Source organism: Saccostrea cucullata, unplaced genomic scaffold (assembly GCF_032062105.1).
Source record: "Saccostrea cucullata isolate Sc308-1 unplaced genomic scaffold, CSIRO_AGI_Scuc_v1 ctg719, whole genome shotgun sequence".
Lineage (NCBI taxonomy): Eukaryota > Metazoa > Mollusca > Bivalvia > Ostreida > Ostreidae > Saccostrea > Saccostrea cuccullata.
In genome coordinates this window covers 173,677-199,773 of record NW_026927445.1, presented here as the reverse complement: position 1 = coordinate 199,773, position 26,097 = coordinate 173,677, and the positions used below count along the sequence as shown (strand labels likewise).

General features: G+C 32.4%; 1 protein-coding gene across 1 annotated transcript in view; it reads left to right on the top strand.

Annotated features, from left to right (window-relative positions):
- Window positions 1-958: 958 nt before the first annotated feature.
- The window catches only part of LOC134274513 (beta-1,4-N-acetylgalactosaminyltransferase bre-4-like), a 59,951-nt gene continuing 34,812 nt past the window's right edge, over window positions 959-26,097 (top strand). The window contains exon 1 of the mRNA XM_062756797.1: window positions 959-1,034. The gene's annotated coding sequence lies outside the window, so the exon portion shown is untranslated. The remainder of the gene's footprint in view (window positions 1,035-26,097) is intronic.

Here is a 26,097-nt window from a genome sequence, read left to right as displayed (position 1 = left end):
ATATTTCATAAAGGAAGGGTTTAACTCTGAGTTAATGTGTCGTTTATGTTTTGCACTGTAATGCATTTTTAATGCTGAACATGAATGCGTCCACCATTTTTGTTCGCATTCTTGCTATATCTGCAGACCCAGATAATTATACGTTCAAAGGACAGGACTTAGTAACTGTGTAATCAGTCGACGCCGATGCAGAAGGATGTATGCTGCACAGCACTCGATAGCAAAAATAATAGCATAGTAATTTGTCTAGTGCAGGGCAGTAAGTTACCAAAGAAACTTACAATTATAATTGTACAGGTCGGTGCAGTTTACAAACAAACGCAGATACACGTAACTGCAATAAAATGTAAACAAAAACATATTGAAAGATGAACAGCATGAACACGGGTGGCCCTTCCACGCCGATACCCGTGACAATTAAGCAGTCAGGTGTTATGAATGCGAAGAGTATACCTTGGTGTTGATGTATCGTAGATAATGATATTAAAAAATCGGTGATTTTATTTTGAATTTAGATAGCAAATATTACCTTAATGTTTGATTAATCTCGTGTTTTACTTTTCTAGTTCATATACACCATACTTAGTATATAGCTTTTTAACTCTTTTTGAAAACTTTTTATACGGCCCCTTATTTATCGAAGTACAGAGTACGAGTCCGAGCTCGTGGCGCTTTTAGCTGGAAATGTCTAATAGGAACTATAAGACAAATCATTCATACCATGGTTTTCTTTGATGCAAAAGAACTCCATTGCTTTATGCGTGTTTTTATCGGTCCCATCACTGTGACAAATTTTGCCTCGCCCCTAACTATTTGCATATGAAAGATTTCATTATGCTGGTCTCAACTATTGCCTAGAATTAAGAATTAAAAGGGTCTTTCTGGAGAATTCTAAATTCTTTGTTGCTGCATTTAAAAGCTGGATGTTTGCCAGGGACACACAGTGCATTCGTTATTTAACGAAATTGTTTTCCCTCATATTATGCCAAAGGACTTAATTAATTCCATTTTTCTGCAAAGAGTTCTCAATACTGGTAAGTTTTTTTTTCAAGTTTTGGTATTTTGTGTTTTAGTAAGTATTTTTGATAATAAAACAAATAGGACTTTATGTAACCCTAGTGATCTGGCTAGACTGCCGCAATAGTTGAAATATAACAAACAATGTATACTGAGTGAGAATTGTCATTTATTTAATGACAATAAGTATATAACACAGGTAAAGTTAAGGGAAGATCACCGGGATATTTCCTGAGTACAAAGAACAATAAATTTGGCAACGGTATCTCCCCTGTTGCAAACAAACATTACTTTGGCAAAAATATTTTGACAAATAAAAAGTATATAAACCACAAAGTTGTCAAAACAAAAAGCTGCCACCAAAAGCAAACTGTTTTCCCATTCTCTCAAATGATATAAGCTATAAAAATCGTTTTTCTTAATTATTTCTATGTCCGAAAAGATAATTGTTTTTTATCGAAACAAATTAAGTATTGAAAAAGTTCACACATGTACCTTTTAAACTGAGGAAATAAAAGTATAAGTCTGACAACTTGGTATTTTTGGTAGTCATTGCTATTCATGAATAACAAAAGTTATTGTTTGTTTTTTATGTAATTTTTTAAAAAAGGTTCTCTGTAGATTCTTTTTCGAACCTTCGTATTAATAAAAAAGGAATAAAAGATTTTTTGAGAGCACCGACAATTAATTTCCTGTCTTGTTCTAAGTTTGTTTGTTTTTTTTCATTTTCACATATTTAGGTAGCTTATTACTAGATCTTTGATAAATCAAACTTTCAAATAGTTGTTAAGGTAATTCCACCCTCGTATGATGTCATAGATATTTGCAAAAACTGTTATTAATTAAAATTTACACCCAATATAACAATATCTTTTGAAAGAATGTTTTTTCAGTAGGTTTGATGATAGATATTGAAAAGTAAAAAAAAAATTTAAAATGTATATATTTATTTTTTAATCAATTTTTCGATCTTTCAAAAATGCTAACTAGGGCAACAAGTATTTTATAAGTAGCAAGTATTTCGGAACTTTCAGCATCAAAGTTATGTATTTGAATCAGTTTTTACATGATTTTTATAATACTGTTGACAAAAAGATGTACAATTTTTAATGTTGACATATACAGCTCAACACTCTTTTTAAACTCAAAAATCAAGGTCACATTGTTATAATGTAAAATTGTGTAACATGACAATAAAATATATTTTTAAAATGATTTATAACTTAATTTTGATCATATTCCATTCCTTTAAACATAATTCACACATAATAATAGGTAGGATTTTTATATACTCTTTGATGATATATTATGAGAGTTTCCAAATGTTTTTTCATGGTTTCTCGTCAAATGCAATCATCTTTATATCCGTTAATTTTAAAGCATACTCTTGCCTTGCCTTTATACAGAAACAGTGCAGTTCATGTAACCTCTGTATTTTCTATACATTTTCTGTACATTTATATGACACAAAGGCGCAAGATGGAAGAAGTATTTCTCATCTGTTTTCAATGTTTTTTGACTGGTTTCAATGTTAAAAGATGGCATTTTTCAGATACCTTCCAACGCAAAATGTGAAATTTTCAAAGTAAATGTAATTTTCTTTACAAAATTTACAATTTACTATGTTGAAGATATTATTATCCTATCCTTTCACATAATTTCTTCATGCATTTTTGTCATTTTTTGGCGCTGCATTTCTACAAAACAAAGAGAAGTATGGAAAATGTGCGAAGAACCTAGAAAAATACTCATCTATAAATAATAAATTTGAACATTTCAATCAAAACGTTTCAAAGAAAGTTCGATTAATTAATTTGTAAATACCTATGGTAGAACCATACACATTTAGCATCACACAATTTATAAAATAATTTCTTTTTAGCTCATTGACATTCAAATCTCTAGATAATGATTGTAGAGAATATGCATCTTAAACGTAAAATATTTAATAATATAACGAGTGTGTCTCGTACTGAAACTCGATAATTTTAAGTTTTATTGCAAGAACAATGTGACTTTAATTTGTGCGAAAATCCATGTGAGCTTAAAAAGTGCGTTGAACTGTACTTCTGTATATACAGTCCCTGAAACGTTCTACTTTCCCATTTTCCCGTTCACTCACCGTTCGTTCACCGTTCGTTCAGCGTGCGTTCACTGTTCGTTCAGCGTGCGTTCACCGTTTGCTCTCCGTTCACAGTTTTGCTTTCACCGTTCACCGTGCGCTCGCGTTCACCGTTCACAAAACGTTCACCGTTCGCTCTTCGTTCCGTTTACTTTGCGTTCACCTTGCGTTCACCGTTTACTTATCGTTCAGTCTTCATTGTCATTCTTTTACTGCTTATTAAGGAAAAATAAGAAGATTTTTTTTTGATACAACAGATATCTGAGAATGGAGGGTCTCTCTCTCTCTCTCTTTCTCGTACATTTCTCTCTCTTCAATAAAAACTATGACAGCACATTACTTATTTGGTTTTCACTCCCCTTTCGCTTTACGTTCGTTCACGGTTCAGGTGGGAAAGTAGAACGTTTCAGGGACTACCGTATAAGTGGAAATTTTAACGGGACGCAAATTTAGCGATTTTTCCTTAATATGTAGTAACTTATTTTTAGCGAGAGGTAATTTTAGCGACTTTAAAATGCTTACTAAAGCAGCTATTACAAATAAAATGCAATTAATTTTTAGCGGTATTCAATTTTAGCGATCTCATGATCCTTGCAAATGTCAAAACTAAATCCTCGCTAAAAATTCTACTTATACGATATAATGTCTCCAGTCTTAAATGATATGGCAATTTATATCTTTTTGCAGTAATTGGTAAATTTAAACTATATCTAATGAAAAAAAAAACACAGTTTAAGTACTTTGAACCATTAAAATTATGAGGATGGAAAAACCTTAATGTGTATTTGATACTTGCGTCACTGGAAATCGGCAGGCATTCATCATACAACAATGACTTCATATTTTTCGATTGGGTTTTATATTACCAGAGATTCGTACGGAAGAAAATTGCCTCGATTCATAAGAGAACGTTTGTCAAAAATGCAATGATAAAATCTGAATAAATAATTTTTTAACAAAATTTTGATAAAAATAATTTAGAATGCTATGTTCTTAATTTTAAAAAAGTGGTCAAACGCTTACTAACTGGGATCGGGTAACAGAGTTCTTCAGTTTAAAAAATTATATTACTACTGTTTTGTAAAAAGACGCGAACAACAAAATAACAATTATTATAATGCATTTTGAACTTTAATATAAGAATTTATTCATAATCGATATCATCTTGCGATTCCCCCCTTAAATATAAGCTACAACATAAATGGAGCCAGTAAAAAGTTTCAAATTTAAACCTTTGCCCAGCACTAAGGACCATTGGAATTGCCAACATATAAAGTAACAAACATCGAAAGTAACACTCGTAGGTTCTCACTTTTTGTGTTGCATGTTGAGTAAAGGAACAGTGACTACCATCTTTCACATCTAAGGTTTGACAAGCAAGTCAGGAACGAGAATCGAACCGAACCTTTCGACCACAAAAAGAACATAACAAATAACTTCAGCAACTAGTCACTGCAAAGAATTCTGTTTCCTTAAAATTTTAAGATTTTAAACTTTTAGTTATCTAAAAAAAAAGTTACCTGTGAGTGTATGATTGTTTAGTACTTTGTCTGAATTAAACTTGCAATAATATTTCTATTGAAAATTAAAAGTAGATTTTTAACGGTTTACGTTTACATTCACACAAAAAATATTAAATCACACCCTAGTACCAACAGACGGCAGAGTTGTTTTTCACTTTGACAGTGACCTAATTGATAAAATATTTTTTGACTATTTACAACATTCATTTACTTTAGTTTGGTGGTTTTCTTGTTTTGATCTTACCTTCACTTTTTTGTTGAAAATAAAGCTATGATTTATTATTTAATCAAAACAAGAACAGAAGAAAGTTCATTTTTAATTGTTGTTGAAGAAAAATTGGTCTAAGAAGGATTTGGAGATGTCAAAAAGTATTCAATATCAAAGTCCATAAAACAGTATAATTTGAAAAAAAAAGAGCAGGGCAAACAAAGTCTTCAGTATACATTGCTGCAAACATTGCTGCAAATTTGCTGCAACAAAGTTAAATTAAAGAAACCCTGCAATCTTCAAAAACCTTTGTTTCGACAAGCTTACAGCAAAAGAGGTTTACTGCTAACCTGCAGCAAATATTATACATTTATTGCATGATAGTGGGGAAATATAAAGACTTATTCAGCCAATAAAAATCATATTTCCCGAGGGCCTTGCCCGAGGGGAACATTATATTTCTTGGCTGAATAAGTCTTCATGTTTCCCGAACATTCTTGCAATGAATTGTTTATTATACCGAAAAAAGCAAAACCTTTGAAATAAACATAAACTTTCAAATTCGGCACCGCTCTCAAATTCACTTTCATTTTTACGTAAAGTTACTATAAAACCCTTTGGTCAACACATTATCATCAGTTTTGTGACGTAAACCAGGCTATTGTGACGTCTACATCTCTCGGGAGTTTTCGTTCAACGAACGAGAACTATATTGCGGGAAAATACACTAGGTGTTCCGAAGAGGTGGAATATGATGAAAAGCGTGCCGACGGCCGGGAAATATGAAGTTTTACGGTCCGATCACGTAATAACCTAAAACCAATCAGATAACGCGTTGTTTAGAATATTTATAATGAGGTATAGTAATAAATTTTCTTATTAACGATATAAAGACACTAGTAATCTACAGTGTTTAAAGACAAAACTCTACTAAGCTATAAAAATTGGAGCTCTTAAACATTAGAGGTGTGCACAGGTCCCATGCATGAAATACTGAGCATCCCCTGCCAACAAACACCAGCGGTTTGCTCCAGGTCATGATCGAAAAAATAAAAAAGGAAAATGCCGTCGACAATTCAGTGTGTAAATAATGGCATAACAATAACAATTGAAAAAAAATCATTCAGCATTTGAATCAATATCATAAATTTTATTCGCTGACAAGGACATTTTACAATACTAAGGGAATGATGACTTGAAACAAGACTGTGGATATTCTTGTTTTATCAATTTGTCAATAATTTACCTAGTTTTAGAAATTTTCGAAAAAAAACTTATGTAGAGCATACTCTTGCGTATCGAATAAAATGAGAGTTATAAACCCTGTATGTATGTGATGAAGGTAAATTGCTGTATAAGTAAGGGAACTTGATAATTGAGAAGTAAAAGTCATCACTTTTCTAATAAAAATAAAACAAAACCATAATTTATCTTATCAGCCAGATATAGTGTGCGGCAATATATTTACCAGTACCTACTTCCATAGTTATGCATTTTTTGTAATCATTTAAAATAAGACAACGATTCAAATTCATGTGTTTCTTTTACGATACATGTAGCATACAGACAAAGACCTGTTTAAAAGTATATAGCGAAGATATGACAATTAAAATGCTCTATAAACAAGAAAAGACTGCACAGTATTTAAGTGCCAGAAAAAAGGTGATATCTATCGTTTTGGTGTTTTTGCGTATGTCAAGGTCACAGCACTTTTATTTTTAGCTGAAACTTGTAAATAACATTCAACTGCAGCATGCAATGGTGAGAAATATGTTCTAACAACTTTTTTAAAACAATATATCCAAATGTTCGGTCTTCTTACATTTATTCCTGACTATTGGAAACTATGGTAGTTTATTAAACTTTTTCTGCGCGTGCGTACAATAGGGAGGAAGAAGCTAAAGCAATATTTCGTTATGGGGCAATCTGAAATTATTTTTACTTTTATTTTCCCCATAAATATAGATATTGTTTAGGTTCTGAAACCTGTAATTTTTTTTACATTTAATACTTTTAGGAATTGAACAAAAGGACGAGTGCACTTATGCTATAAGAGTTGGATCCCTGTGTTTTGCGCAAAATGAAATCCCATTTTCTTTAAATTTAGTTTCATAGGAATTTACCGATGTCTTAAGAGCAGGATTTGGTGTGTTATATTACATGAAAGAATTAAATAATGCCGAGCAAAAGTAGCTTTTGAGACGCGGGTCTAACAGTTTTGTCTCATTTCTATTGTCATTCATATTCATACTAGTTTTCAACGACATTGATTACATCGAGTCGCAACTTGGCCATTTTTCTAATTTGCAGAATGTGTATTTAAATTTAAACTTGTACATATCCAACGGACAATGTAGACTAAGTTGAGGCTCATATCTAATTTTTTGAAAAGCCTACAAACCACCGTGAAGTTAGCCACTGAATGAACAGGTCCACGAGTGCCAACGATGGATATAATAATTACTTTACCCGTGACATTCCACGGTTCGATACGCCAAACCTTTCATAGAACATTTCATTGTGTTTGTCATTTGAAGTTTCTATTTGGACAGTATTTATCGTACTTCCAACTTCAAACTATGAAAGATTATGCACAAATTTTGATAAGATTCGAAGATAATGTGTTTCTTATTTAACTGTGTATTTTCCGTCATGAGATTTTGAAAGAAATCTGGTATTGGTAGTGAAATTAGTAAATATAGGCTTATGTCGCCCCATTCCTAAACACAAGAGTCATTTATTATTTGTGCACCATGAAATTACACAATCTCTCTGCACCATTTAAATTCGTAATGTAGCATCTGATTGCAGAAAAATCACATGTGCAATTGTTTACATTCCACATCAATGCAATTTAAATGTCTCCACCTACAGTACCGACCAGACCAACAGCAGTCCCAGCTGTCCAGGAAAGCAGTCCCAGTGGGCGGGTTTATTACTTTAACGGAGCTAACTCAGAAATTAGATTTGAATTAAACAATGGAACTATAAAAAACAGCTGAAATTCATCTTGAGTCGTATGCCAGGGATCCTTTCAATTTAATGCGAGGGTCATATACATGTGCGCATAGAAACAATTTGAACTAATATTTATTAAAGGAAGAGGGCTTTCACACCTACATAAATGAATTACACTGAACATGAATATTTCATCACAATTATCTGGTATATTAAAAATTCAATTTCTTATTTTTTGTGATTGATACTGGTTCCCATATCTTTTTTCTTATACAGTAAATTAAACTTGAATTGATTATTATCCACCAGAATAATCTTTGAATGGATCTTATCATTACAGACCAAGGCCAATTTCCATACTATCGGGATACTCTAAAGGCATTTTTCTTCAGTATTTAGGCTCTTGAAAAATTCTTTGTTAAAATTGCCAAGTATTATTTTCAGTCATGCTTATTTTTACTGACATGTCAATTAAATTTTTGTTATTTTCTCTGGCTCTATAATACACCTTTTTTATTGGTAAATGTTAGTGTGTACATCTGAAATTACCAGAATGGAACCCTCAGATTATGTTCAAAGTTGATTAATCCTGAAAGAAATTTATACAGATTTAATTTATCATTTTTTTTGCATTACATAGGTTGAAATGAGAGTCATTATAGAGCAGCATATTCAGCATATTCAATGATTTTTAACACTAATTCATGTACCGAAATAACATGCATGATTGATTTTTCGCCCAAAGGCGATTGAAACCGCAGGTGTTGATACCATTTTATTTATACACATTATTGGCCAGGTAAACACAAGCAAATGAAACATGAGGCCCATGGGCCATATCGCTCACCTGAGCACCTTGGCTAGGAAAAAGTAGAAATTGATTTATAATTGAATAGTTTAAATCCAAAAGAAGTCTTATGACCTATCATGGCTTTTCTATACTTAAAAAGATGATTTTTAAAATATTTTCCTACATGTATATATTTCTATGTAAAACTTTGGTCGGCCATTGTGGCCCTGCCCTACCCCCGGGGGTCACGATTTGAACAAACTTGAATCTACACAACCTAAGGGTGCTTCCATATAAATATGATCAATTTTGGCTTTGTTATTCTTGAGAAGAAAAATTTTGAAGAATTTTCCTATAATTTCTATGTAAAACTTTGGTCGGCCTTTGTGGCCCCGCCCTACTTCCGGGAGTCATGATTGGAACAAACTTGAATCTACACTACCTGAGGATGCTCCATATTAAAATGATCAATTATGGCTTTGTTATTCTTGAGAAGAAGATTTTTTAAAGAATTTTCCTTTGTATTTTTATGTAAAACTGCCATTGTGGCCCCGCCCTATCCCCCGGGGGTTATGATTTGAACAAACTTAAATCTACACTATCTGAAGATGCTACCATATAAATATGATCAATTATGGCTTTGTTATTCTTGAGAAAAAGATTTTTAAAGAATTTTCCTATATATTTCTTTGTAAAACTTTGGTCGGCCTTTGTGGCCCTGCCTTAACCCCGGGAGTCATGATTTGAACAAAATTGAATCTACACTACCTGAGGATGTTTCCCCATAAGTTTTATCATTCTAGGCACAGTGGTTCTTGAGAAGAGCCAAATTTTCATTAATTCCCAATTATCTCCGCTTGAATGAGGGCGTGACCCTTCATTTGACAAACTTAAATCCCCTTCACCTACGGATGCTTTGTTGCAAGTTTGGTTGAAATTGGCTCAGCGGTTCTTGAGAAGAAGTCGAAAATGTGAAAAGTTTACAAAAGCTTCGTAAGGAATGCCCAAATTAGCAATATAAAAACCCAAGTTTAAAACAAAATAATTTAATTTAGTTTGTTACATGCATTTCGATTGGTTAAATAAACAGAAAATATTTGTATAATCTGGTTAGCTCTGTTGCCACGCCCCCTTGACAACCCCCGCAGGAACTATTCATGTATATGCATGTAAATATTACATATGCATATACCTGTTTGTTTACATAATGGATGTACCTAGGATAGCAAAGCAAATAAAATTCTTTAAAAAGTATAAATATTCTTCACCTCTTTTTTGGTAAATTAGCTTTATTAAGGATTGATGTGGGTGAGTAATGTTTTCTGTGACATTCGGCCACAGAACGTCTGCTTTGTTTACAAATATCTAAAACATGGCATCAAACTTTTATCTGAATTACAATTTAGATCAATATCTTGATAAAACAACAAACACCAACAATGAAGATGATAAAGAGTTAGAGGCTCCGGAATTCTTCCTTGAAGAGGAATTTCAACTTGAACAGGTTGTATCTAAATCATTAGAGGATGTCCTTGAGTAATTGGATACAACATTTTCTGTTGAGAGAAAAGAGAACTTTGCTTGACCTAAATATGATAATTCATCTGGCCAAGCTAAGAGGTTCAAAACAGCAAATGAAAAGGAACTTGCTGATGTACAAGAAAAACGGCAGTCACTGTCTAATAAGAACACCAAATAGGGAGTAAAATTGTTTCAAGGTAAAACAAATATAAGTTGATAGGGGTAAAGGAAGTTAATATGAGGGGTGATCAAAAAGTTTGCGAACTAATTGAATTACTTCCATAAAAGAAACAATATTTAGTTTCAATGTTGAATATGTTTTAAAATAGTCCTCTCCGATTTTAATGCACATCTGCCACTGTTCTGCACTTTCGCGAATCACGTTATATTGGCGGTCACGTGACCTCCTCTGTAGGGTTCTGTCACAAAAGCAAGATTTTTCTGAGTTTTATATTTCTTTCCATGTAAGTTAATTCTTATAACAAGAACAATTATTCATTTGTCAGAAATAATCAATTCTTGGCAACAGAATGGATGAATAAGAATATTCTTTCCAAAAATTAGCATGGCGACCATCAAAACCCAAATCTTCTGTCTCGGGAGAGACGTTACATGGTGGATAGAGAATGCCTCCTTTTTATCATATCTAATGCGTTTAAAATCTAAGGTAAACGATATCTTAGGAATTTACAAATTATATTATTGTTCAAATATTCAACTATTTTTGAAAATGTAAATTGAAGTACTAAAGTACAGTGATAGCAAATGGCTTAATTAAAAATACATCTCTTTTCAAACTTCCTTTCACTGGGCAAAATAACAAGTACAATGTATCAATTTTAACCATCTCCCTTCCTTCACTGAAACGATCAATCCAATCATTGATTGAATTTATGGGAAGTCATTTGTCTTCATAAACTATGTGCAAATTATTATACTCTACTTAAAAGGGATTTATAAGATTTACCATAAATTTTACAGTCGTTTGTTGAACGATAGAACTGCTAAACCATTTTTCATCACAAGTGAACTACAGAGTGACGTCATTTTCACATTGGGACGTCACAAACAAAGAGAAAACTTTACTCAGCATATGCTATTTAGAGAACCTGTGTATGGCTATGTGTGTACACATTTTTTTTTCTAATCTCAATTGTGGTTTTGTAAATAAAGAGATAGTTCGCGAACTTTTTGATCACCCCTCGTATATAAATACACTATAATTTTAAGCGCTTTCTTTAAGCTATCCAGGTGTTTTCTCTGGTGTTCTGACCATATTTACTCCCCCCTTTTTTCTACATTGGAGTATGGAATCACTAGGATACCTAACAGACCATTTCTGTCAGTAATTTGAATACAATCCTTGGTAGATTTTATGCAGAAGCATATAAACAGCCAGACAAACAAAACCTAGTCAATATATCGAATACCATGAAAAATATTTCAAATCTTTAATATCAGCACTCAACAGATATCTAAAGGACTTTGGATGGAATTTTGATATTATTAGGGGAAGGGACTTTCGCACAAGTAACAACCACAGGAACCTGGTATTATGTAATTTACAATATTATTTTTACTTATTTTTACGTATAAAGATATACCCTTACCTAATAATAATTTAATTCTGTTTGTATTCTTGTCTCTCATTGGTTGATTTCCAAAAAGGAACGCATAACATTTTGTATAATCTGGTTTGGTATGGGGACACACCCCCTTGACAACCAGCTGAATCATCTGTATCCATCAATCCCCTCATTTCCAGTCCTTCGGATTCATGAAAAATTCCAGATTTAATGAATGTACCTTTAACTTCAAACAGTTGCTCGATCTTACCTCATGTAAACAAGCATCATGGCTGCTAGATCTATGTATCAGTTTTTACCTCCCCTTGCTTCCCATCACTTCCGTTACTACGGTTGTATTATTGCGCGGTAAATTTGAACTCATAAAAACAACACAATTTTACATCCCCAGTTGTTTAATTATTTTAAAATTAAATTATAAGGAATGACTCTAATTCTTGGCCAGATTATTGAGTATAATATGGTTTGGGTCAGTTTACGCTTTTTTATAATCCGCTTCGCGGATTATAAAGCATAAACTGACCCAAACCATATTATACTCGATAATCTGGCCAAGAATTAGAGTCATTCCTTAAATAAACAAGGTATCCATCGGGCACCATCTTCAATTTTCCGGTAACATCCACTTGTATTTTCGTCTAAACTCCGTCAAAAAAATTCCCTGGAACCATATTCTTTCTGTGGCCAATCTTTCGAGGTCTAAACATATGGACAGTGCAACCAGAAGGTCACACTTAAAAACATTAGAAATCCCTTATCAAAGTCGGTCTACTGCTTCAACAATACAAGAAATTGCTAGAGGGGGGGGGGGGGGGCGGAAGTTTACATCAATATGCAAATGGGAGTGTTGTATTTGTCAGTTTTGGGTGGATCTAAAGCGGCATGATGTAATTATTTGAATTTTTAATGATTATTTCGATTATTGAAATGGAAAAAAATCAAAATAGGAAAAATAAATCGATTTTTTGTAAATATCCATGTACATTATACTATATTAATCTTTACAGATCATTGCGTTCAACAATCTTAATAATTTGAGGGGATGCTTGAAATAAAAAAAAGAAGAAAAAAATCATTTAGAGCTTTTTATACAGTTTGAAAGAAGCAATAGACAGCAAGCCATCAAGTTATAGATTTACCTAGCATATGCTTAATTGAAAAAAACGGGAGAGGGAGGGGTCACTCTAATAAAAAATATTTAGGCCTAATGTTCAAATATTAGGTTATGCATGTTATATGTTTAATCTGTCACCAAAAAAAAAATGGTTTGGATAATAAAGATAAAAATGTTGCCATGCCACTACTTTATTGCAATACATAAAATTTCAGATCTTAACACTCCCTGAAATAGTTTAAGAGTGGCATCCCCTTCCCCCTCACATACGCGCGTACATACTTTAACTGGATTTATTATCCAGCTATATCGAGGTTGTATTACTATCCCATAGTTTGTTTTTGGAATCAGAAATAATTTTAACGGGTTATTTTTAAAAAGAAATCTTACAAATATATTGACCAATCAAAAAAGGGTTTTCCCTAACAAAAAAAAATTAAGTCGAATATAAACTTCCGGCCTCCCTTTAGCAAATTCTTGCATTGTTGGAGCAGTAGATCAAGTTTGACGAGGAATCTTTAATATTTACAAGAGAGATGCAGACTTCTGGTTTCACAGTCCGTAAGTTTAGACCTCGATAGACTAGCCAAAGGAAGAGTATAGTTGCAGGGAATTTATTTTACGGAGTTTAGGATGAAAATACAAGTGGATGCGACCGACGAAGAAAATTCAAGATGACGCCCGATGGATGCCTTGTTGCAGCCCAGGGGACCGGGATGGTCTATACATATAAGTTTAAGTGTTGGTGTATGGGGATTGAGGTGGGAGAAGTTATTCAGAATTAAAGGTTTTCTAAACATAAAAAGATTGTTAATCAGAATGTTTTCCCTTCATAAATTATGAGATACATGATATATTAACTTCCATAAAGTGAATCTGTAAAAAAAAAAAGTGTCTTGTTTCAATTTGTTTTTTATACAGCCAACATTTATTTGGGGAATTGATCAAGTTTAAAAGGGTATCGTTTTTGTTCGATTTTTATCCGACGATAAGTTTTCAAAATATTTTCAACTATCATCTCCATCATTTAGACGCTTGCCTTTTTCTCACACATCGAAGCGGTTTGATGATCAAGACTCATTTCCATTGTTTACTTTATATATTTTCCGGACGACAATTGATGGTTACAGCAATGTTTTCTTGTTTATTATAAGGTGAAGGTATATTTTGTATTTAAAGAAATATAAGTAACGTCAGGTGCTCGTGCCTTCACGCACAAGATTCTACACGTTAAACGATTTTATACGATTGGTAACGCAAACGAACAGTTTTTGAAAAATTTAAAAGGATAGAATAAGATGTTTCTGGTATTACATGCTTCTGATACTTAAACAAGTCCCACAGAGAAAATATGTCCCACATGAGTCCTACATGAGTCCCACGGCAAAAGAGCCAATAAATACAGATAACAAAGGGTTTTTTGAAAGTACATGCGATTTATATGATCATATTTACAATAACATATAAAAGTTTTGATAAAATGTACTTTAGTACTTTAGTGCGTTAAATAGACAATTGTAAATTTTAAACCACATTCAAGAGCTATTTAACTCTTGACTGAAATCTAGAAGTATTAGGTTATTCCAATATTAATTATTTTAGATTACGAGGGTTGTCCGGTAAAATCGTGGACAAGTCTTCAAGTGTGAAAAATAATCAACACTGCGTTCTGAAATTTTTACTACTCTTTAGGACATATTTTATGAATAAACATAGCAGATTTCAGATAGATATATGCATAAATAAACAAATTATGAGATTTTATGTATTGTATTGCCTTACGACGCAGAGATGAGAACGTCAAAGTGTCTAAAACAGCGTCACTTTCATCTTTGCTAGAAATAAAGCTAGATGAGTCCCTCTATAATTGAGGAATTTCATTGATGCACGAACTCAGATCTCCAAAAACAGTTGAGAAATCAATCTGGCACACACTTGGGATCTTCTGAAGATTTATCATAAAGTTTCGGACAAAATTCTCACAATTCTTCCACTAAATAAACAGTATTACATCGACGGTCTACAATGACAGGGTCTTTTGCTATTACAAAAGCAGTTTGTCGGTATGTTTTGTACTACCCGGGAACTCGATCAAAAAATACTTCGCTAAGAAAACTCCCATTTTATTTGTATACGAAAGATCTATCTGCAACCATGTTTTGATTTTTTTCTACTATATTCATTTAAAATCTCTGATGGTGACATCACAACATCTAAATAAAACTGAACTGCTCCCCGGTGCGTCGTAATGTCATCAAACGTCGCCATTTTTCATGTGTTGTGTTTCTCACTTTCCCATTTCGAATGCTCTGAAAACTCTCAATAATTATCCAAATGCTTTGAAAATTTTAAAAAGATGACAAAATAGATCATGGAATCGAATTAGCATAATTTGTACCCCAGTCCTAAAACTTAAAACTTTTATTTCGAATTAATACTTGTGTACTCTCTAGTAAAATCTTGTTTTTTTTAACATGCACCGTAGGACCATACCCTATGTACATTCAAGCTTGATAAAATCTTTATTTTTGTCTATATTTTATCTAAAAGTTATGATACACTTAAATAATTATGTTACTGAAAATTCAGCTTAGCGCGCCTATTATTTTTCGAGAAAAACTCTTTGTCAACGATTTTACCGGACAACCCTCGTAGAAAGATTTATATACGTAAATATTCGACCTAAGAAGATTGATTTTCCCCCTATAATTTATAGAAGATTTAAGGAATAACTGTCTTATTTTTGATTTCATGATGTGATCAATCGATTGGTTTGCGTGATAATTTGGATAAACGCCGAAGACGTTTATGCATAAAACTATCACGCAAGCCAATCGATTGATCATCGTCATGAAATTGAAATATCTGACAGTTATCCCTTATATTTTTACATGCTTTGATTCCGCCGATCCATGTGCTCCAAGCCCTGCTTCTGTCTAGCTGTTTGTCCCGCCCTGCGCGTGATTTTTTTAACCGCGCCAAAACATTGATGGGGAAAAAAGTACTTTTTACAATTTGTAATTTTATCTCGGACAGAGACATTGGAAATGTACGAGGGGTGATCAAAAAGTTCAGGAACTAATTGAATAACTTCCATTAATGAAACAATATTTGGTTTCAATGTTGATTATATTTTAAATTAATCCTCTCCAATTTTAATGCACATCAAACACCGTTCTGCGCATGTGCGAATCACGTGATATTGGCGGTCACGTGACCCCCTCCGTAGCGTTCTGTCACAAAAGTTGAAAGATTTTTCTGAGTTTTATATTTCTTTCCATGTGAGTTTATTTTGATAACAAGAACAGTTCTTTTGTCAGAAATAGTCAAATCTCGGCAACAGAAAAGGTGGATAAGAATATCCTTTCCAAATATAAGCATGGCGACCATTAAAACACAAATCTTCTGTCTCGGGAGAGACCTTTATTCAAGGATAGAGAATGGGTGCCTCCTTTTTATCATATCTAATGTGTTTCAAATCTAAAGTAAACGATATCTTAGGTATTTTAAAATCATATTATTGTTCAAATACTAACTATTTTTCAAGTGTAAATTGGAGTCTTTGATAGCCAATTGCTTAATTAAAAACACATATCTTTTCAAACTTGCTTTCACTGGGCAAGATGACAAGTATCATTTTTAACCATCTGCCTTTCTTCACTAAAACGATCAATCCAATCATTAATTAAATTTATAGGAACTCATTTATCTTAATAAACTGTGTACCGATGATTATATGATACTGTAGAGGGACTTCTTAGATATACAATAAATTGTAAAGTCGTTTGTTGACTGAGTTCCACTGAGAAAACCATTTATCGTCACAAATGACCTACCTAGTGACGTCATTTTCACATTGTGACGTCACAAACAAGAAGAAAAACTTTATTCAGCATATGCTATTTATAGACTTTGTGTATGGCTATGTGTGTGCCGAATTTCATTCTAATCTGAATTGTGATTTTGTAGATATAGAGATAGTTCGTGAACTTTTTGATCACCCCTCGTATATATTTACATATAAGCGGGTCATGAGTTTTCATTGAATTTGGATTACATAATGTACAGTGAGGAGGATAAGATTGAAGATAAAATTAAAATTCACATTTATATCAATTTTTCCAGGTGTTAATTTCTAAAATTCAACAATTATTTTACGAATCATTTTTTGTAGAAATTACAAATTTAAAATAATTTAAAGTAAACTCCATAGATAAACACTTATAAACGAAACTCAGACAATCATGTCGTATTATTTTACATTCGCCGACTAAAAATTTATGCAAGTATTAAAAATTATTTATTTGTTTGTAAAAGTACGGATTTTTGATATATTACTTTTAGAAATACCACATAAACATAATATACGAGGGGTAATCAAAACTTCGCAAACTAATTGAATAACTTCCAAAAAAGAAATAATATAGGATTTCAATGTTGAAAATGTTTCAAAGTTGTCCTTTCCGATTTTAATGCGCATCTGCAACCATTTTGCCCATGCGCAAATCACGTGATATAGGCGGTCACGTGACATGCTCCATAGCGTCTTGTCACATAAGCTTAAAACTTTTTCCGACTTTTATATTTCTTACCATGCTAGTTAATTTTCGCAACAAACACAGTCCATTTGTATAAAATGACCTAATCTCGGCAATAGTATGGGTGGATATCCATTAGCAGAATGAGTATGGTGACCATCAAAATCCAAGTCCTCTGTCTTTTGAGAGTCTTTTATTTCATGTGGATAAAGTATGGGTGCCTTCACTTTATCATATCTGATACGTTTAAAGTCTAAAGAAAACGATATTTTAGGGATTTGATAATTATATTATAGTAAAGATATTCATCTATTTTTCTAACTCTAAGCTGGCGATCTTTCATATCAAAAGAAAGGACACGTCTCTCTCCAAGTTTCCTTTCAATGGGCAGCAAAACAAACATCATTTTTAAACATCCCCCCTGCCTGCATTTAAACAATTAATCCAATTAATGACAACACTCTGGCAAGTCGTTTGTCTTCATAATCCGTGTACAAGTTATTATAAACTTCTACAAAGGAATTTCCAAGATATACGTTTAACTTTACTGCCGTTCGCTACTCGAACACGACCGAGTCAACAATTTTTTTGCACAAGTGATCGACCATATGACGTCATTTTTACCTTATGACGTCACAAACACGGGGAAAAACGTTCCATTACATATGCTATTTATAGAACATGTGTATGACTTCATGTGTGCCAAATTTCATTATAATCTGAATGGTGGTTTTGTAAATATAGAGATAGGTTACGAACTTTTTGATCACCCCTCGTACATCGAAGAATAAAAAAAATGTTAAACATACGAGGGGTGATCAAAAAGTTCGCGATCTATCTCTATATCTGCAAAACCAGATTCATAAAAAAAAAATTGGTACAGACATATCCATATACAAGTTCTATAAATAACATATGCTCTATAAATTTTTGCTTTTTGTTTGTGACGTCACAATGTGAAAATAACGTCACTATACTGGTCACTTGTGACGAGAAAATGGCATTCTCAGTCGAACTCGTTCAACAAACGGCTGTAAAATTTATGGTATATCTTTGAAATCCCTGTAAAGAAGCGTATGATAATTCGTGCTCAGTTTATTAATACCAATGTCGTCCTATAGATTCAATCAATGATTGGATTGTTCGTTTTAGTGAAGGAAGGGAGATGGTTAAAAATGATACCTGTTATGTTGTCCAGTGAAAGCAAGTTTGAAAAGAGATGTGATGTTAATTAAGCAATTTGCTACCAAAGACCTCCAATTTACACTTTGAAAAATAGTTGAACACTTTATAACAATACTACAATGATCAAATGCCTAAGATATCATTTACTTTAGATTTTAAACATATTAGGTATAATAAAAAGGAGACACTCATTCTCTATCCACCTTGAATAAACGTCTCTCCCGAGACAGAGGATTTGGGTCTTAATGGTCTTTATGCTTATTTTTGGAAAGGATATTTATATCCACACATTCTGTTGCCGAGATTTGACCATTTTTGACAAATTAACTGTTCTTGTTATAAAAACTAATTTACATGGAAAGAAATATAAAACTCAGAATATTTTACCTTTTGTGACAGAATGCTACAGAGGGGGTGACATGACCGCCTATATTTCGTGAATTGCGCATGAGCAGAACGGTGACAGATGTGCATTAATATTAGAGAGAATTAATTTAAGATATAACCAACACTGAAACCAAATATTGTTTCTTTTTTGCAAGTTATTCAATTAGTTCGCGAACTTTCTCATCACCCCTTGTATGTACGTTTTATGACAAAAAAGAACAAAATATTGAACTATTTAAATTACTATCTTGCTTATATACAAGCGATAATTACTTCGTTCTAGATCTACTTTTACTTAAAATGTAAGTCGTTCTTCATTTATTTTATTTAGATTTTTAAAAAAACATACAAGCGAAAGGCATATTAAACAAAAAGAAAAAAGAAAAAAAACGAAAGAAAAACATTCCGATAAAAATTTACAGAGCGAACTCTACGCGTTTCTTAACGCACAATCACGCACGATTAAACCACAAACGATGGAATCTGTTACTTCCACGATCTCGCACGTTACACGAACGATTCTACCCGAATCTGCCCTGAATTTTAGTCCATTTTGACGTCCAATTTAGCTGCACTTCTGGAGAAAACGATTATTGTGACATCGTACATTTGTACGCCGTCGATGTAATGTGTCATTGTTACGTCGATATTTATTTCTGTGGTTTACGGCAAAGGCTGAAAAACTCACGATTTCACGCGAGTTGTTATATGTATGACCAAACAAAAGAAAGCATAGAATGTAATCCACCTGGCTCTACTGCCTTGGAAAGATGAGACAGAAGATCAGGCTATCACGCACGTTAAACGAACTATTCTATTCGATTGGTTTGTCAACATTACGTTGCAGTCACTGTATACATATAACCAATATATATAACAGCCAAAAATGTTTTGACGAGACTAGAAGCTTATCAGACATCTTACGAAAGTAACCAAAAAGGGGGATCAGTCATTGCATTCACAGTTGCACTACCGTAAATCTGGAAATTTTTACGTCGATTTTATTTTGCGAATTCGGGTCAAAATGGTGTTGGTTATAAATTTTACGTTTCAAAATTTTGCGAATTACCACTGCTTTGTCTACATTTTCTTATTGGTAATTTATTTTTAGGAAAAATATTTTTGCGAATGCAATGAATTCGCAAATTTGCTAAAAATTTATCTACAGCAAAAATTTCCAGATTTACGGTATTAAATTATTCAATTTTATTGAGATTTCAGTCGATAAAACCCCACAAGATACCTCAAAGCTACTTTTTCTCGTATTCGCTTCCGTAACAATACAATACATTACAATGGACTTTTAAACTAGCAAAGGGGTTCCAAAAAGGGAAATTTAAAAAAAATGAGAATTGTTATTTTTATTTTGAGGCATGGCGTCAAACATTCTGGCTAACGGAAAAAAAGAGCGAATGAGAGGTACGAATCAAGCATAAACAGTTGCCTTTCTTCTCATGCTACTGGCTAAAGTTACATGTATATTAGAATTAACTCTATCATAAGATAAAGAGAATTTTTTTATATTACGGATATGATTATTTTCAAATTGAATTTTATGTTATATTTTTGGAGTTTTCATTTGAAATCCATTGTAAATGTGTACTAAATTAATTTATGAAAGAAAACAAAAAAATTATCTTTGAACCCGGGATGTATATTTAGGGAAGGGGGTTCTCACATTTATGATATATAGCAATAATACATGTTTCTCAATGCAGGTTTAATATTTTGCAGAAAATCGTATTTCAAAAAAGTATTTCATATTGCTATTACATAGAGTTATCACCTCTGACAATATTTTTATAGAAGATTAACTTAAAAGCCATTCCTCAAGTGAAATATAAGAATTTTTTTGCAACTGGAACTCGTGAACATTTAATTCTAAATGTTTCGTTTTTACAAATTAAAATGCAATGCCAACAGAAATTGGAAGTTACCCTTTTACTCATGAATGCAGCGTTGATGCTGTGTTTAATTAAGGGAAAAACTCCTTTCTACAGCTTGTAAAAACTAAACTCACACTCTTTAAAATCTGTGTGACATGCTTAATATAAAGTGTCTTGTATTAAAAGTGTGTTTTTGAGAGAGAGAGAGAGAGAGAGAGAGAGAGAGAGAGAGAGAGAGAGAGAGAGAGAGAGAGAGAGAGAGAGAGAGAGAGAAAATTCTTTTTAATATTTAAATTATAACATCATAGAAATGAACCAACATTTATAGGGTAGATATATGGTAGAAAGTATATCATTTTTGGTGATGTATTAGGTGGAGATGTTCACTCCGATTACTTTGCGCCTCTTTTCATTAAAAATGCTTTACACTTCTTAAAAAAAAATCTGGAGAAGCGTTCGAAAAATTTTGAAGACGAGAAAATTGTTGATATAAGAAATGAATGAGTTTTTTCATTAGTCACCAATTTCTTTTATTATTATTATTAGTAAACGCACATTTCAATAATATTTACTATGGACTTTTAAAGTTGGTGCCATTAAAAAAAAATTCCTGGCGACTACATTTATATGATAAAGAGCCAGCTGGCGCCTAGTTTTTTTTTTATGCCATTTAACTGGCCCGAACAAAGCAGTTTCAATTGAGGGGGGGGGGGGACAACAACATATTTTCAGTTTAAGGAAACTGCTAAAAAAAGAAAAAGAAACCAGGCAAAGAAAAGACCTTTTCAATTGAGGAAGCACAAGCATATAGTAGCTGTGTTTTCTATACAGTATTTAATTTTTTTTTTTAGAGGGGGGGGGGGTCGTCTATCAGTTCCTACGGTCATGTACCATATCTGTTGTTAAACTTTATGTGGATTATTTAAAAGCTGAAAACCAAGCATTTTAGAAGGTGGAGAATTTTTATCAACTTTTTGTTGTACTCAAATTATGTTCCACTAAGTCATTTAAGAATATCAATTACAAGATAAGCTTTAAACTTAAACGGTACGTTTGACAGACCAGAGAGTTTCGACCGAAGTTCCAATACAATATACAAAGTAAAACTATAATCTAAATTATAACTTGCTTCATATCTAAGGAAAAAATATAGTGTCCTGTTATAGAACAAGGAAAGACTGATTCAGGTACACTGACAAAAAAGATATGAAGATATTCAAAATGTGAAAAATATGAAAACGTCGAATGCATGATTCATGGAGTCGTCAAGGCATTCTTCAAACGTTCCTGCACACAAACTAACAAATATACAAAGGGAGGCGGAAGATCTAATTTCATTTGGAGAACTGGGTCAAATATTACATGTAGTTTGTATACGTTTAATCACCGACGCACGACAAACGTGTTTCCTAACCCAAATTTTCCTCTATTTGTCCGCTTTCATAAAAACATTGTAAGTGATTACAAAAAATGACATGAGAAATTTTCAATTAAAAAGTGTTTAAACACTATCAATTTTTAGTTTTAATTATAAAATCTCAATTTGACCATTTTTTCAGAACAAAATTTGCAATTTGACTTTATTCTATTCTTATTTTGTTTCATTAAGAAATCAAAGTTTCAGCAGAAATATAGTTTAAGGTAAGCTCAAAACATGAAGCCACCAAAGAAAAGCAAAGAATGTTATAAATAGTCAAAAAATATTACATCAATTAGGTCTCCGTCATAGAAAAAAACAACCTTGTCAGATCAACAATACAGGAAATTTAGTTTTTATCTTAGGAGGAGAATTTTCATTCTATTTATTAATACATATATATATATATATATATATATATATATTTATTCTTTGAACTTCCTCCTCAATTTTAAAACAAGCTTGGTGAACAGTTTTGAAGATTGAGTGTTTATTTGAGTTTTTGATTATATCATTTGGCGGTATATAACCTTCTCTGAGAAATATCATAGAAAGAACATTCTACGTTTTAATACTTATAAGGGTCTGATTTGTTTTCTTTAAAAAATGATAGGAATATAAAAAATGCGAGCCTATGTCTAATTAAACATGGCTTAAAAATGCCAGTTATTTCATAATAACTGTTTACATGTAATTGATTTAAGGATTCAAGTTTTAATTTTATTATAATTCTGACATTCATTATTATACGTGTTTATGTGTGAAAGTTTATGCAAGTTTTGTTTTTCCTCATGAGAGTTTGTATACTGAGATCACAATGTTGAATATCGGTAAATAACGTCATCCGATACCAAGCTGATATGAACATAATTACGTAACTTTTGATGTAGAACAAAATTGGACAAAATGATATTATTTTGTTAAGTTTTAAACCTCCTTCTAAATCAGATCAGCTGTGGACCTCAATAATCATATGGTGAAATACAATACAATAATTATATCTCTACTCATTTTTCGTTTTAGAAGAGATTGATCGTTAAATTTTGAAACTTCTCTACAAATCGTTGTGAATGGACTAACACCTGTATGTTAGTCAAATGAGCTAACCCTTGATTCGGAAAAAATCTGGGTCATTTCCCTCCACTGACTGTCATTTCTTTCCCAAGTGATTGCCTTCTACAAAATAGATCATTTAATTCCTAAACAAGGTTATTTACTCCATAACAAGAATTTTTCATTTCACAATAGGGATATTAAATCCCAAGCATAAATTATAAACATGAATTTATTATTTAAAAATTACTTATTCAAATCTATTTTTTAACCCTTGAAACATTTTTACTATACTAGAATATGCATGTATTCATGTACTATAACTGGAATATATATTTATATACCAATATATATGTTATTTATTTATCTCTGTACGTTTGTCTGGGATCTCCTTGGTAAGGTAGCTTATTTGTAAATAGTAGTTATCTTCGTCATTAAAAAATGACAATATTCATCAAAGTGTGTCTTGTAGTGTTTTGAGGAGGTAAAAATTAACAAAGCTGCAGGATCAACAGGGAACTAGTTTTCACACATTCTTTACAATACAGGCATTTGCCTACCATAAGATAAATGGAGGGCATAATCATGATAATGTTATATCTTTTTTCTTCTTTAAAAATATACGATTATTGTTGAATTGTTTTAAAGAATTCGGTGTCTGTTTTGTTTTATTAACTTTTGTTTTACATTTACATGATCGATTGCAAAAATTAGATTGATTGATTAAATGTATGTTGTTTAAGGTCCCATTAGAAATTTTTTACTCATAAAGAGACGTTACCATATGCCGGTGAAGGGATTCAAATTTTAGACTTATGCTCGGCATCCAGGACCTTTGAGCAGTGAGGTTTCTTTATCGTACCAACGCCTACTGCAACACGGAACCTACGTATTTAGGGTCATATCCGAAGTAATCATGACTTTCACTTTTAATGCCGAGCGCTTGGGGAATGAACAATCACTACCTATGTTTACGTCTTAGGTTTGACGCAGCGCCGCTAACTAGAATCAAACCGGTCCTCCCGATCACGAAGAGAACTGTGTACCACTAGGCTACCATGACCGGTGTCAAAAAATTACAAAATTGATTGGTATATAAAAATATGTTCTTTGTATATCTTTATCCACTTGTTTGATGCTTTTATCAAATGTATTTATGTAATGTATCAAGATGTGTTTGTGAAACACTGATCTCCCTGTATGACAGCTTGTATTATGGCGAGTTGTACTGTGTAAAATGACATTTTGAAGGTGTTTGCCACCCCCATGCAAACTTTTTTGGTACTGTACAGATAAACATAGAAGCAATGTTCATGCAGCAATTTCACAAAATTTACCAAAAAAGTTGAGTTAGATAAAAGTCCTTCTCCCTCTTTTCCTAATTTTAAATTGAATTTTAGTGTTTGTGTAGTTCGCGTTTTTATTTGTTTTCGGGAGATAGTTCCGCCCTCCTCTCTCAAAAATATCCTGTGTTAGAGTAAATTAACAAACATATGTCAATATGTCTTTCTTTTGTCTATTTTTTATTTGAAAATGTGTCAGTCTAAGACAGATAGATATGGCCTAATATGACCGTAGTGTGGGAATAAAATAAAATGACGTCGACATATCCTACTTTGAAATGGTATTGGAGAGAATAAAAAAGAAGACTAAGGATTTTTGGAGAGATATTACCCGAAACGTTTTTGAAGCTAGTTCTTGGTTAACCATAATCTTTTAAATGTTACTTTTGTATAAGTGTAATATTTTGATAGTCTTATATCTGTGAGTTAGTCATATGAGCTTATATCCGCTCGAAAAGCTTTTTCCCAACAATTATCTGTATTCCTATTCTTTTACTTTTGTATCGGTATAAAATAAGAAGTTTAAAAGAATACATTAAGGGAGTTAACAAGAATTCAATTTCCCACAACCAGGTCTATATTTCCTTTGGTCGTGGGAAATAGTCTAGGCCTTGGGGACCTTGAATCTTTCTAACACTCTAAATGATATACAAGTAGGGAATGGGTACGAGGGAAATAACAAATTTATTGTTCCTACGAGGGAGGAAATAGCTTCCTGTCGAGGGAACCATAAGTTTGCTACTTTCTGAGTTCCCATTCCATAAATGTTGTATTATACCAAAACAAAAAGCGAAATCTTAAAAAAAAATTACCAGATATTCCGATATTGAAAAAACTCTATGAATGCATAATTACAAATGCATAATGCATGAGATTTAACAGACCATATGATAACTAATGCATCGTGTCTGAGAACAATAAGTATAGCAAGTTGACATTGAAATGCAAGTTGCAATTATACACAAAATATATAATGCAAACTTGTAAGATATGGTGGGGCGGGGGGGGGGGGGGGGGGGAATGGATAATTATAAAATGTCACACAAAAATGAGTACTTATGAGTAATAGATAACAATAAATATCACAATTGCTTTTGTTTTTTTTTCTGTATCTTAAGTTGACTCAGTACCAATGAAACAAATTCTTATTAAACAGAAAATTAAATAAGGGTGCAACAAACATGTACATAGAAGACCTTACATATATTTACAATATGCTTGTGGTTCTATAAATTGTCTTGATTATTTGATAAAATAAAAACAAAAAGAAAAAAAAAAACATTATACATATGTATGTGTGAACAATTGTTTTTGACCCAGAGTAGGAAGCATTCCCTAACAAAGTAGTTTACCGAAAATAATATCATAATTCCCATAGAATATCATAATCAACTACAATTTCGATGAGAACCTCATAGAATTTTTTATGAAATGCTTTTTTATCATTCA